The sequence below is a fragment of the Gouania willdenowi genome, chromosome 9 (assembly GCF_900634775.1).
Source record: "Gouania willdenowi chromosome 9, fGouWil2.1, whole genome shotgun sequence".
Lineage (NCBI taxonomy): Eukaryota > Metazoa > Chordata > Actinopteri > Blenniiformes > Gobiesocidae > Gouania > Gouania willdenowi.
This window is the reverse complement of record NC_041052.1, coordinates 17,219,933-17,234,423: the sequence shown is the minus strand read 5'-3', so window position 1 is coordinate 17,234,423 and position 14,491 is coordinate 17,219,933. Positions and strand designations below refer to the sequence as shown.

The following is a 14,491-nucleotide window of genomic DNA, read 5'->3' as shown; positions in this document are numbered from 1 at the left end:
CAACTTTGGTAAACTATGAAGCTGCACCACTTGATGGATTTTTGGCGCTTCAGGGCTACCGTAGTCAGACGCCTCATGGAGTGATATGTACCTGTACTGTGCTTCAACATACTGAACTGAAAATGTGAGTGCAATGTTCTATATTTTATGTGTTAAACCTGAACAATGTTGAGAATTATTGTTAATGAGTTGAATAAAGTTTGACTTATCTGACTATTTTTTTTTGCTTAATGAGCCTTAATAATAATAATAATAATAATAATAATAATAATAACAAACCGGTGCGCCTTATGTATGAAAATAGACCCGGTCAGACCCATTCATTGATAGTGCGCCTTATAATCCGGTGCGCCTTATAGTCCGAAAAATACGGTACTCAAGTACAAGTAAAACATAGCTCAATTAAATAGTAGTCAAAATAAAAGTTTAGTTACTTTCACCCCGATGTTTATTTTTGGTAATAAATCTTTCCACGGTTCCCTTGAATATAGTAAACATCTCATGTATAAACTTAAAAAGGAAGAGACCAAATCTTGCACAATTGGAACTTTATTTCTGACAAAGGCATCGGTATAAAATAAAAGATTTGTCAAAATGTACTTTTTTAAACTAAAATAATACCAATTAATTCAATTAAAAATAAAAATAAATAAATAAATAAATTCAGGTCGAAATAACCTCTAATCAATGCTGTTTTGGTGCTGTGCATTACGTTTAATCTGTTTGGTTGGTTATGATGTGATGCATTTGATTATCTGATCATTTCATTTTTTGTAGTTTTACGATGTCCATTATCATCTCTAAAGGTGTTTATCTCTGCTGTTGATGTAAGAGACTTAGCTCTATCTGATCATTTCTGTGTCTTTTTTGACCTAGAGACTGTAACATCTGTTCCCCCTAGTTGTGTGTTTAAAGAAAAGGTACATAAATGAGAACACAAGTGCACAGTTTATGGAAGCCATAGCAATGACACCAACATTGAGTGCTGAGACAGTTGATGATCTTCTGGATGAGTATAATAGAAACGTCTGTAATGTCATAGATGTGGTGGCTCCAATCAAAACTAAGAGAAAACCAAACACACAGAAAACACCTCGGAGGAGGACTGAGATAATGCAGAATTTGAAATCTGACTGTAGAAGAGCTGAGCGTAAATGGAGATCAACAAAACTCCAAATTCATCTAGAACTGTACAAAATAAGTCTGCGAAAATTCAATGATGGCTTGTTCAAAGCAAGGCAGCAATACTTTTCTGAAATTATTGCCAAAATGTCAACAACTCTCGCACGTTGTTTTCTGTAATTGAAAAGCTCACAACCCCCCCCAGATCAGATAGCCCCTGAATTACTGTCAGCTGGAAAATGCAATGAATTTGCTGTATATTTCAATGAAAAAAATACAATCAATAAGGTCAAACATCAGAACAAACCAGCAAAATCACAAAAAGCTTGAACAGCTTCAACCACTGAGGGATGAGTCACCTACAATGTTAGAGTTTATTACAGTGAACCCAAAAACAATAGAGGAGACTGTTCAGCAGCTGAATCCATCAACGTGTTGCCTTGACACAATACCCTCAAACTTCTTTAAAACTGTTGTAAAGTCAATTGTCACTGATTTGTGTCAGATAATTAACTGCTCATTCCAATCAGGCACCGTACCAAAATCCCTGAAAGTAGCTGCTGTGAAACCTCTGTTAAAAAAGAGAACACTGGATGCCTCTATACTGGCTAACTATAGACCAATCAGCAACCTTCCATTCATGGCCAAGATCATTGAGAAGGTGATCTTCAACGAACTGAGTCAATTCTTAACATTCAACAAAATATTTGATCAATTTCAGTCAGGTTTTCGTTCTCATCACAGCACTGAAACTGCTCTTATCAAAGTGATCAATGACATAAGGTTGAACACTGATTCAGGAAAAGTATCTGTTCTCATTCTGTTGGATCTAAGTGCTGCATTTGACACTGTAGATCATACAATTTTGTTGCACAGATTGCAAACATGGGTTGGACTAAATGGAAAAGTAATGCAATGGTTTAAGTCATACTTGGAGGAGCGAAGCTATTTTGTAAGCATTGGAAACTTTGAATCTGACAGATTACCAATGTCCTGTGGGGTTCCTCAGGGATCTGTTCTTGGACCTCTTCTGTTTAGCCTTTATATGCTTCCTTTAGGACAAATTTTACAGAACTGTAAGGTTGATTATCAGAGCTACGCAGATGACACACAACTATATCTATCACTGAACCCAGATGACTATGGTCCCATTGAGGTGTTGTGTGACTGTTTAGAAAAAGTAAACTGCTAGATGAGTGAAAACTTCCTTCAACTAAACCATGACAAGATGGAGGTGATTGTCTTTGGTAACAAGGAAAAGAGGACTGCTGTCCGCAATTATCTTGAGTCTCGATCTTTAAAAGCTAAAGACCAAGTCAAAAACCTTGGTGTTCTGATTGACTCAGATCTTACATTCAGCAGTCAGATCAAATCTATCACAAAAACAGCCTTCTACCACCTAAAGAACATCTCCAGAGTGAAAGGTTTAATGGCTCAGAAAGATCAGGAGAAACTGGTCCATGCTTTTATCTCCAGCAGACTGGACTATTGTAATGGTCTTCTAACAGGAATCCCCCAAAAGAGCATCAAACATCTACAGCTGGTTCAGAACGCTGCAGCTCGGGTTCTAACCAGAACAAAGAGGTCAGAACACATTACTCCAGTTTTAAAGTCTTTACACTGGCTCCCAGTCAGCCTCAGAATAGACTTTAAAGTTCTGCTGCTGGTGTATAAATCTGTGAATGGGTTTGGTCCAGAATACATCAGTGACATGTTAGTCAGGTATGAACCCAGCAGGTCTCTCAGATTCATGGACACAGGTCAGATAGTGGAGCCCAGAGCTCACAGTAAACATGGTGATGCTGCTTTTAGTTGTTATGCTGCAAAGAAGTGGAACAAACTGCCAGCAGAGCTGAAGTCAGCATCCAATGTGAACATTTTTAAATCAAAGTTAAAGGCACTTTTTTCTCTACTGCATATGATTGAGAGAGAGATTTTTAGTCATGTTGTTGATGTCATGTAAAGCACATTGAGTTGCCTTGAGTATGAAATGCGCTATACAATTAAATTTGCCTTGCCTTGCCTTGAAAACAAAACAAAAAAATTAACTCAGTAATGGTTGGCTGTATGTAACAACGTACTTAAAGGGATCCTCCACTGTTTTTACAAATGTGGCCTAAAATCTTTGAAATGTCCTTATTAGAAGATCTATGCCTAACAAAACACATTATTTTTCCCCATATTCATTTTATTAACTTTTTAAAATGGGACTAATTTACCGTTTTTAAGTCTGTGCGCCGCCATGTTGAAATGACGTCATTGAAGACGTAAATAGCCCCTTTTAGTCCATTGAGTTCTATAGGAGGTGAAGCATTCAGGATCATTTAGCAGCTTTTTCAGTCAAAATGACAACTTGTGCTGCTTTGGGTTGCTCAAAAATCAGTGAAAGTTAAAAAAGTCGACATAAACCTCTTTTGTTTACTGAAATTTGAACTGAAAAAAATCTGTGATCACAAGGGGAGACTGTTCCATCTCTGCTGTTTCGTAGACGCCATGAAGAAGAGAAGAGCAGCTCCGGTTCTACCTTTATTCATTTGTGGGAAAATTCTGGTAGTTGCAGCGTCACATTGAAAATAAATAGGAGTACAAATAAGTCAATAATTATGAGTTTGTATGAAAACGTATGTGTTTTCTTTCTGCCAGTGTAAATTTGGACAGCAAATTTTAATTTAGTTTTAGTCCAAATGTATTCATCATGACTATTTCTGTTATGGGGTAGTTTTGGTCAACTAAATGGCATAAATATTTTAGTCAACTATAAATCTGTTGAACTAAAAAATAAAGCTAATGCAATTTTTAAAGATTCAATTACTATTGATTAACCTGATATTGGATAGTGTTAAGGCTTGTTCTGCCTTTCGTGTAACAAAAGTTTAGTTTTTAACTATAGAGTATTAACGGCGCGTCATCAACCCGGAAGTCGCCATTTTGGAGATAAAGCAGCAGGTCTACAAACAGCCCCCAGACAAGAAAATCCCGAATTTCGAGACAAAATGGTGAACTATGGCCGTGTTTTTGGCTGTACCAATCGGTCAAACAGTGAGACACATTTGGAATTTTATAGACTGCCAAAAATCATCACAAATGTTTGTTTGTAAACCGGCTGCTTACCTCCAAAATGGCGACTTTCAGGTTGATGACGCGCAGTGAAAACCCTCTATTAGTCGACAAAGATCACAATGTACTTTTGATTTTGTTTTCGTTCACTTGTATTTTTTAATTACCGGTCGTCATAGTCTAGTTATTGTCACCAAAAAACTGAAATAGTCAACAAAAATAGTATGAAAAAACTTTTAGTCAACAAAATTAACAGGGCTTCCTGCTTTAAGAGCCTCCCTCCTCTTCTTACTTCTTATTGTTGATGACGAAATTTACTTAGTCTTCTCTTTGATGTTTTTCCTGCACACACTCAGCACAGCCTCTGCCAAAAATAATCATTCAAATAAGGCCAGGAGAGTAGTATTGTCAGTTTCCAAGCAACCCACGATTATCTCTCTCTCACACTCTCTCTCACACACACACACACACACACACCTACCTGCGTCATTTCCTCCACATGGACGTCTGACTGCGTCCTGCTCAGATCTCCAAATGCGCGCAGCTGAGCGGAGTCTCCGTCACAGAAACCGAACACGGACTTTATTTGATTGTTTGTTTAATATAGTTTTCCTCGTGAAGACAACACCGGGGTGTTTTTGCTGTCTTTTATTCTGTAGAGTTTGAACGACCAGGTTCTCCACACTATATTTGCTATTGGATTCGGTGCTGAGGATGGACTGAGGAGCCTCGGGGCTCAGGAGTGAGTAAAGTCCGCGTGGATTGCATTGGAGAGCGTGCGTGCGCCTTTACGCACAGGTCGCCGGTTACCTGTTGAAGACAAGCCGTGCTGTGCCGGACAGTCCCGTCCCCCTGCCTGGTGATGCTGTAGGATGAACGCCGACCTGGAGTGCGTCCCGCTCGGCTCCTCGGTGACCTCGGCCGGCCTCAGCGGCCGTTCGCTCTCGGCCAACGTGCGCAGACTTCACGGTGCCCTGAACCTTGTGCTCAGTGAGCCGGAGAGACAGCAGTTCATCCACTGCCTCAATGTTTACCACGCCAAGCGCAACGTCTACGACCTGGTGCAGACTTCTGCAGGTGGATCCTGAACACGGCCGGGAAGCGGCAGCTGCTGCCGATGCTGCGGCTCTCATTCCGCGCTCGGACCAGCTGCCTCTTCGACCAGTACACGTCCGAGGGCTTGTACCTCAGCGCCGACCTGCTCCGGAGCAACGAGGGCTTCGGAGACGACTCGAGCCCTGCAGAGGTATGTGGGCTCGTGCACGCCTCGGCTGTCCGGACGGTTTCGCAATGGTTCAGCAGGTGTGCGCCGGGCTGTGTGGAGAGATGCGCACGGTGCAGCTGACTCGCACCCGGAGCCTGGAGGGTCGGGGTTCAGTATCAGAGGAGGCTCGGAGCACGGAGTCGGGATATATCGTGTCGCTGGTGGAGCCAGGGTCGTTCGCGGAGAGAGAAGGACTGAGGGTCGGGGACCAGATAGTGACCGCCAACGACATGCTGTTTGACAGCGTCACGCAACGTGGACGCAGTAAAGGTAAGTGTGTGTGTGTGAAGGACAAACTAAAAACTTTTCTGGGAACTTATGGGAAGAGTTAAGTGTTTTTTAAAATCAAAAGGAGCATCACAGAGGTGGCTGGGAGGAACATTCAGACACAGTCCACTACATATCAGCGACACTATTGTAAAAGCTTAAGTCAGTGATGCTCAAAATGTGGCTTTTTTATGTATACATTTTTATTGTTATTCCCCCAGTAAAGCTTAAAAGGGGGAAACATTTTAACCTCTAATTTACTTATTTCCTTTGGCCATTTAACAACTTACTTTGTCCCATTTTTGTCCCTTTTCAAAAAGGTTCAGACACTTCTTTAGAATTAGATATCTTTTGCAAATTAAATATCCTTTTTTTCTCAATTTGTTTTGTCCATTTTGCATTTGCTTTTTGTCACTTTTATCCAATTCTTGTCCTTTCTTAAATTTTTTGGCCACTTTTTATCCAAATAAGCTATAAATACCAATAACTACCACTCTTTTCCTTTCCCCATACATTTTACCTCTTTTTGTTCTACATTTTTGCCCTTTTTCACTCATGTTTGCCACATTTTGCTCATTTGAGCTACCCTTTGCTAATACATAACATCTGGTTCCTCTTTATTAGCCCATTTTCTGGCCTCTTTTGACTGCTTTTGTCTCATTTTATTCACTGCACTTTTTTCTTGCCATGTTTTGCCATCTTTAGTCCTGTTATCATGTCTGCCTCCACTCGCTCGACAAAACAAACGTAGCGGACCAGACTGGCCCACTTCGGGTTGACGGCCCACCGGGACGGTATCCAGTATGCCAGATGGCCAGTCCACCCCTGGATGAGTGTTAAGTGTTGAAAATCAAAGGGTGTAACAGCTACATTCACCTCACTGAGCATCTGTGTGATAATCACATTTCTTATTTGATATCACATCAATATAATTATATTTAGCCTATATACTTTTGAAAACACTGAGTTTATGCTCTAAAATCTTTATACATACTTGTCAACCTTAATGCTTCAGAATTGTAAGATATTTCCCGCTTTGTGGGAACAGTTTAGTGAGAGGTATCTTGGGTATTCCCAACATGACAGCGAACACAATGTTGATGAGTTTGGAGTGGACAAACTTGACAGAAGTGGACTGTTGGTGAAACTTTAATTTGTCCAAAGACTTTGCCAATATATGGAATATAAAAATGCACAACTTTTATCTACAAATGTTTAAGCTATAGAATAATTGATTTATCTCTGTAAAACATATAAAGATAATTAAATACTCAATACTCCCTAATTTTATTCCAATGTATGCCTATATTTCTACCAAAAAGTTTTTTTTCAAAACAGTAGACTCAGTTATTTGTCATTTTTTTGTGGAATGGCAAAACACCTAAAGTTAGACGAATTGTACATTCTGTGGTGGCCTCTCACTGTGGAATTTTCAATTTTATTACTGGGCAGCGAACATATCAAAAATTACTTTCTGGTGTCAACTAGAAGCACAGTGGGTCTCTTTCTGCCTTATTGACTGGTCCGGTTAGCTGCTAGCCTTTGGCCACCTTCCCATTTTTTCAGATATTTTCAGGTGACGAACTGTGCAAAATCCTTATCTTCCACTTTCCTCACCTCCCACCGTAACAGCCATGGGAATAACTTTTACACTTAATCCTTTACAAAGGTCTTCAATCTCAAAAATATAGTTTCATTCAGTCATATGATGATTATTTGACCACCAACACAAGAGAGACTTGGGAGCGTGAACTAGGATTGGTTTTTGATCAAGATTGATGGGAATCCGTGCTGAAGGTCATTCACAAAACCTCTCTGTGCCCATTTGACCTTGATACAGTTTAAAGTTGTATTTAGATGTAATTACTCAAAGACAAGGTTGGGAAGGATTTTCCCAAATACAGTGCATGTTTTCGACAGATGTGGAGGCTCACCCTCCAATCTTACTCATATGTACAGTTCTTCTCTTCCCCAGCCTTGACAAATTGTTGGTAAATTTACTTCAACATCTTGTCCAAGGTTCTCTCAAAAACTATTGCCACTTCATCACACACTGGTATTTTTGGTCTTCCGGAAGAGTATACTCGATACTCTACGAAAGAATTGGAAGTAATAGCTTTTATCTCTGTAATTACTAGACGCCACATCCTCCTTAATTGGAAATCAACTTCAGCCCCTTCCAACACTCAATGGATTAAGGAGGTTATGTCCTTTTTAAAAGTAGAGAAAACTTAATTTAAAAAAAAATAAAAATAAATACCAACCGTTTATCGATATTTTTGCGACAATGTAACATCCCCACATTTCCTTCTATATTTATTTATTTATTTTAACATTATTAGTTATTTAAAGTTCCCAGAATAATTATTCTGTACAGACTAAGTACTTTTTTCATTGAATTGTCTATCTGGTTTTGTTTTTGTAATTATTTGTTCTTAAAAATATGAAAATTGAATGTTGTATACAAATGTTTAATGCTGACACTATTGTGCCCTGGTATATTCAATTGCCTTTGATATTCTTGTATACACATCAATAAAAATATGAAACAGGAATACACAATACTCATTTTCTCTGAATTTCAGTTAACAAATGAAATCAGATTGACTGAAACCAATACAACTGTTTTTTTTTCAGGTTGACTAAATCTATCTGTATGACCATATTAAGTTACATTGACTTTAATTTCTTTAGTCTTTTAGCCCTTTTGTGGACACTAATAGAAAATTTGTCAACTATAAGTTTTTTTTGTAAACTTTATCCTCATTTTTAACGTTGCAAAAACTAAATGACAAAAGAGGATGACTAAAACTTTTTAATGTTAAAAGATTTAATGTTTTGTATTAAAAAAATGTTGCAGAAATATGTCTTTATTACCAAACCTACCTGAGTGTTGTTAAGTCACTACAGCCTACCAAGTATTATCACTCAGTCATTGGTTTAGCATTGTTGCAGATTCATGTTTAAAACACACCAGTCTACCAAATTATAGTTGACAAGTCATTGTTTCCATACCACAGTGTACACGGGCACTATTGCTGATTTGCCAAGTTGTGGTTCGAACATCAGTCTCCCAATGTATTGGTGCCGAGTCGTGGTTTAAACACGGCAGTCTACTGTGTTGCAAAGTCATGGTTTAAATAAACACAACAGCCTACCGGATTTATAACTGCTGACTCATCTTTAACCCTCTGGAGTCCATGGTATAACTGGCTGTTTTTTTAACTACTCACCATAAATGGTTTAGCTTGCCGTGTTTGGTATGATTTTTTCAGCACAGCTTCAGCTGTATGAATTTACCATTAATTGATCATTTTAACATACTGTATAAACACAATCAACTTAAAAACACAATTTAGGTAGAAAAAATGGGTCTTTTTTACTGTAAAAACTATAGGTTATTTACATAACCCCAGTTCTCTTAGTAATATGAGTGAGATGTCTCACTATGGGATACACACCCCTGCGTCATATCCAGAAGACCTTTTTTATTCCGCCAATCTGATTGGCTGATGAAAGACGTATTCATCTGCCACTAGTCCCACCTACCATAAGTAGGACGAGCGGAGAATTCATCAGCGTTCTCTAAGCACCTCTTCTTGTTCTGCCAGCAAGAAGGGTTGTCTTTGTGAGACATCTCACTCATATTACAGGGCTCGAGACTGCGACCAAATTGGTCGCATTTGAGACTATTTTTTTCAGTGTGCGCGAGTTAAAATTTTATCTGGTCGCATCAGTGCGAGTGTGTATGGGTGACCTTATTTTGGACGGAGTGGCTGAGCGCTTCGTCACGTTCCACAGAGTGCACCTCTCTCTCTCTCTCTCTCTCTCTCTCTCTCTCTCTCTCTCTCTGCTGTGGGTGAGGAGACGATGCTCACGCACCTTGACTGCGGGTAATGCAATGATGAATGCGTCAAGTATAAACGCCAATGTGCTCCTTTGGAGTGCGCGAGGTGCGCGAACGGAGCCAGGCATAACGAGCCCTTCACTGAGTGCGCGCTCACATTGAGGGGCAGCAGTAGAAGGAAAAACGTGCTGAGCGCATCAATAGTGTACACGCCCATCAGAATCAGCATCAAGGGGCCAGAACTGATGGACTATGATGCCAGGCTAGATGTTCAGCTGTGGTTCTCGCAGGGCAGGAGTCTGCAACCTGCGGTTCTTGAGCCGAGTGTGTCTCTTTGATTCTTATGCAATGGCTCCCTGTAGCTTTAAAAAAAAAACTATTGAAATTAAGTATTTTTTTTACAGATGCTATTGTTGATTAATGACAAATAAAATCAAGATATAACATTTTGTTAACCTTAAATAAATCAAGTTGTGCAATGACTCAGCACCTTCCTACTTCACCTCCTGAAGCATCTACAGACCATCAACTTTTCTGCACCTGTGGCTACCCATAAGTTTTAAATCCCTGGTAAAATAACAAAACCAACAAAAACACTATTCTGGAAGAAAATGGAGATTGTAATTGTGTGGTGACAGATTCATTTAACTACCAATGTGCCGGTTAAATATGCATGTTTTATGTGTGGCAATAAATGAGCAATTAGCATTTGTTGACCACATGAACATGTGTTATCAAAATAAAGTTACTTTTTGTAGCCTTTTAAATACATTAAAAGAACCATTTTTTACATCACATTATTGAATGTAAACTAAGATGCATAAGAATTTGAAAATGTAAGATACTGTTTTATTTCTTGATGTCATTTTATTTTATTTTAAACTGTTTAAGTTGCCATTTACATGATCAATATAAATCAAATTAAAATAAACATTCTATATAATTTTAACTGTATTGAGAGTTGAGAAGGTATTTTTTTGGCACCTCTACTTTTTAGAGTAAGGTTTCAGGACCCCTGACCAGGGGAAGAGGGTTAGGAGACCCCACGATAAGAGCTGGATCCTCTGAATTGAATTCCATGGGGTGAAGCAATGCAGATGCTAAGTTGGTTAAGCTACTGTTAAATAAATTCAAGTACAGCCTTTCTACAAAATTAAAATAAAAACAGAATACATGTAACCTGTTGTTATGCTTTGCTGTTATTTAAAAAAGTTACGTCTTCTTTTAAAATTGTATAAAAGAAATGACCTGTTATTTCAGCCACTGCTTTTTGCTGAATAACTTATTGACACTAAAGCATTAAAACATTTTGCAAATATATCTCGAGTCATTGTCGATCTTTATTTCATACAAAACTACGGTACCCCAGTTAAGCCAACTTTTCATCAGCATGCATGGCTGTGCTGTACACTCTCCCCACCCCTGCTACAAAAAAGGAAAAAAGGGTGCGACCAAACTCTGTGCTGGTGGAACCAACTGAGAAAGTTAGTCGCACAAGTGCCACCACTGGAAAAGTTAGTGTACAGCCCTGTATTACTCAGAGAACCGGGGTTATGTAAATAACCTATAGTCCTTTCATAACATTCGTTTTTATAATTCACTATGGGATGTAGTAGCTCCCGTATTACAAACAAGCTTATTGCACGGCACACCAGTAAGCAGAGCAAGCCCAGAATTGAGCGCATGATGGGTGCACTGGCAGTGCATGGATGTTACTGAAACGTTTGGCCAAAGCCAAAGCCAGCTGCAACACCACTTTATTGATACAAACTTCAAGTTTGCGTGTCCCAATGGCTCAAATAGTGGGTAAGTCCCTCCAGGACCACAGCCAAATCCCACGGCGGCACCAGCGGCTTGGACACAGGGAGGAGCCTGCGTGTCCCTTTCATAGCGCCAGGCGCTCTGGGTGAGGATGAAACAACGTCCCCCTGTAGCGGGAGAGGCCAGGGGGGAGTGCACAGCAGCCGGTAAATCTCTGCGAGCCAGTGCATAGCAGGCCAGTGCAGAGCCACCAGGAGCAGACTGTGCCCCTGCTCTCTCATTTTGGCAAGGGTGGGGGGTATCAAGACCAGCGGGGGGGAATGCATAAAGCAACCGTGCACGGCCAAGCGTGTGCTAACGCATCTACCCGTAGGGGAGCCTCCAGAAAATGGAGAGAGAAAAACAGCATGCACTGCGCGTTTTCAAACCCGGCAAACAGATCCACCTTGGCATGTGCGCAATGGGCCCATATCTGTCCCACAACCTCCGGGTAAAGTCTCCACTCCCCGTAATATGGCGCGCCCCTTGACAATAGGTGCGTGCCGGAATTTAAGACCCCCGGGATGTGTGTCGCTGGGAGAGACAGGAGACGGCCGCAACTCCATAGGAACAGTCTGCACACTAGCAGATGCAGCTGACGGGAGCGCAAACCGCCCTGGTGGTTGATATACACCACCATGGTCGTATCCTCACCAGGACATGACGGCCCGTGAGGACCGGAAGAAAGTGCAGAAGCGCGCGGAACACCGCAGAGAGGTCCAAGTAATTGATGTGGGAATGCTAGAGACCTGCACCCCAGCGTCCTCTCACCAACTGCCCCTCGTACACGGAGCCCAAGCCCATTAGGCTGGTGTCCGTGGTGACTACCTCTCTGGATGTGACGGTGCCCAACAAAGATGGGTTGTGCCAGTAGCGCAGGAACCCGGCGCACTCCTGCATAACCAACATACTTTGTGCGCCACGACGCACTGGATCCATTCCACACGCCGCCACCCACAACTGGAATTCCTGCATGTGGTGGCGGCTGAGGCGGATCACCAGAAGCCATAAGCCCGAGCAGATGAAGACATGTCCTGAATTAGACGAAACTTCCCATTTGGAAAAGCACGAGGTGAATGGCCCTACCCGTGCCTCCCTAAGGCGCGACGTGAACGGCATTGAAAGCAGGGATAGGCCCAAAAAGACTATCTCCTGTACTGGAACCATAATGCTCTTTTCCCTGTTTATGATAAAACCCGAATCAAATATGACAAAACAGGATGCGTGTGTGTTCGCCCTGGCCTCCGCCTCCAACTTTGCCTAAAGCAGCCCGTCATCCAGATACGTGGCCAAACAGATGTCCCGCTGTCTCAGCGGGGCCACCGCCAATTCTGTGCACCGAACGAGCACCCTCGGGCTGAGAGACATGCCGGAAGGGAGGACCCAGTACTTGTAGCACACCCCTTGGAAAGCGAACCGTAGGAACTTTCTGTGGAAAGATAGATCTGATGCACCATGCGTAACAGGGAGGCATGTGTAAACATCCTGAACCTGTATTTCCTGGGATATCCGTTGAGAGCAAATAAATCCAGGATAGGGCAAATCCTGGACCCCCCATTTGGGGACCACAAAATACCTGTCGTAAAACCCGCTCTGACAGCATGGAAGAAATGACAGAAATGGCCTCTTCCTGCAGGGCACAGGCTGATTCTCCCTCAGCCTGTGAGTGTAGAACGCCATTGAACCGGGGAGGGGGAGACACAAACTGCAGTCTGTGCAGCCTCCGTTATTGTCCGTAACACCCAAGGTGGGGTTGCGAACTTGGACTACCTTCCCCCTGGAGGAGAGAGAGGGCGCCTGCAGCGACCCGCCTGTCACAAGAGCCCCGCACCATGGTGCGGTGGCGCCCTCTAGCGGGGGAGCCGCGCCGGCATGTGCACACTCCCAAGGGGACAGCGCAACGAACCGCCGATCCTTGCACGGGGGGCATAGACCACCCACCGAGAGGAGACGGCAGCTGTCACCACCGCGCTTCTTTTGGTGAACTGTTTTTTGTTGGTTTTTTATTCGCCGCTTCCTTTGCCTTCGGCCTGGGTGCGTCAGTGGGGCGTTTTAAAATTTTTAATGGGAACATTGTGAATGTGGGTGTGTGCTTGTGGCAACTGTTTTCACATCTTGGAGGTCGGAACCTCTGCGGAAAACAGTTCCTCCGTCTGTGGGAGGCAAAGGCGGAGAGCTTCGTTGTCCTTTTTTTTTGGTCTCGCAGCGCAGACCTGTTGTGTGTCCTGCTCAGAAATCAGCTTCCCGCACCTGCAGAGTCGAGCTTCCAAGCTTCTAGCCTTTCCAGTCTTGCGTGGGGCCTTCTCCTCCATCCTCCACCTTCTGTGCCGAGGTGCAGCAGACGGGAAAGCTAGCGAGTGTGGGAGTTAGCCGCTAAGCTAGCGGAGGGCGACAGCCAACACATGCTGACCGTGTGGGATGATGAAGGTGGTGTGGACGCCGAGCTGACAATGGAGGTGTTGGGGCTGGTGTCTTCCTCGACAGTCGTGGTGGGTGACGAGCAGTGGTGAGCTGAGCCGGTTATCAGGGTCCTTTGACAGTTGTGGGGAGTTTCGGAGCAGTGTAATTCCCGAGCGTGGGGGCAAGATAGGCACTGCACACCTTAAAACTTCAAGCGGACAGGATACACAGCATCGCCCGGCAGCAGAATCCAACACGGGTCTTCCTCGGGACTGTTGAGCTGCTGCGTAGAGTAAGTAAGCAAGCAATGTATTTTCCACCCACCCTACTTATAGTAGGTGGGACTAGTGGCGGATGAATACATCTTTCATTAGCCAATCAGATTAACAGAATGAGAAGGATCGTCTGAATATGTATCCCATAGTGAGACATCCAAACAAATGTTATGAAAGAGAACCACAAATATGTTTATTCAACTGATTTGATGAATGTGAATGCAAATATAGTGTAATTATCAACAACATATGTAGAAGTTTACAAAAAAATTTATTAATTCAGACAAAGCAGGAAATGCCCCTGGAGTTTTTCACAAATAATAATGTACATACTGTAACATCGCAATTAGATGCTACATGTTGTTTGTGCCACTAAAACAAACAGTTCCTGTCCACAACAAGACAGACACATCACAGGCCTGACACTTCCAGGGTGTATCCCATCACCTCTTATCCACC

General features: G+C 42.3%; 1 protein-coding gene across 1 annotated transcript in view; it reads left to right on the top strand.

Annotated features, from left to right (window-relative positions):
- Positions 1 to 5,586: 5,586 nt before the first annotated feature.
- Positions 5,587 to 14,491, top strand: part of LOC114469432 (whirlin-like) — a 60,259-nt gene continuing 51,354 nt past the window's right edge. The window contains exon 1 of the mRNA XM_028456944.1: positions 5,587 to 5,713. The gene's annotated coding sequence lies outside the window, so the exon portion shown is untranslated. The remainder of the gene's footprint in view (positions 5,714 to 14,491) is intronic.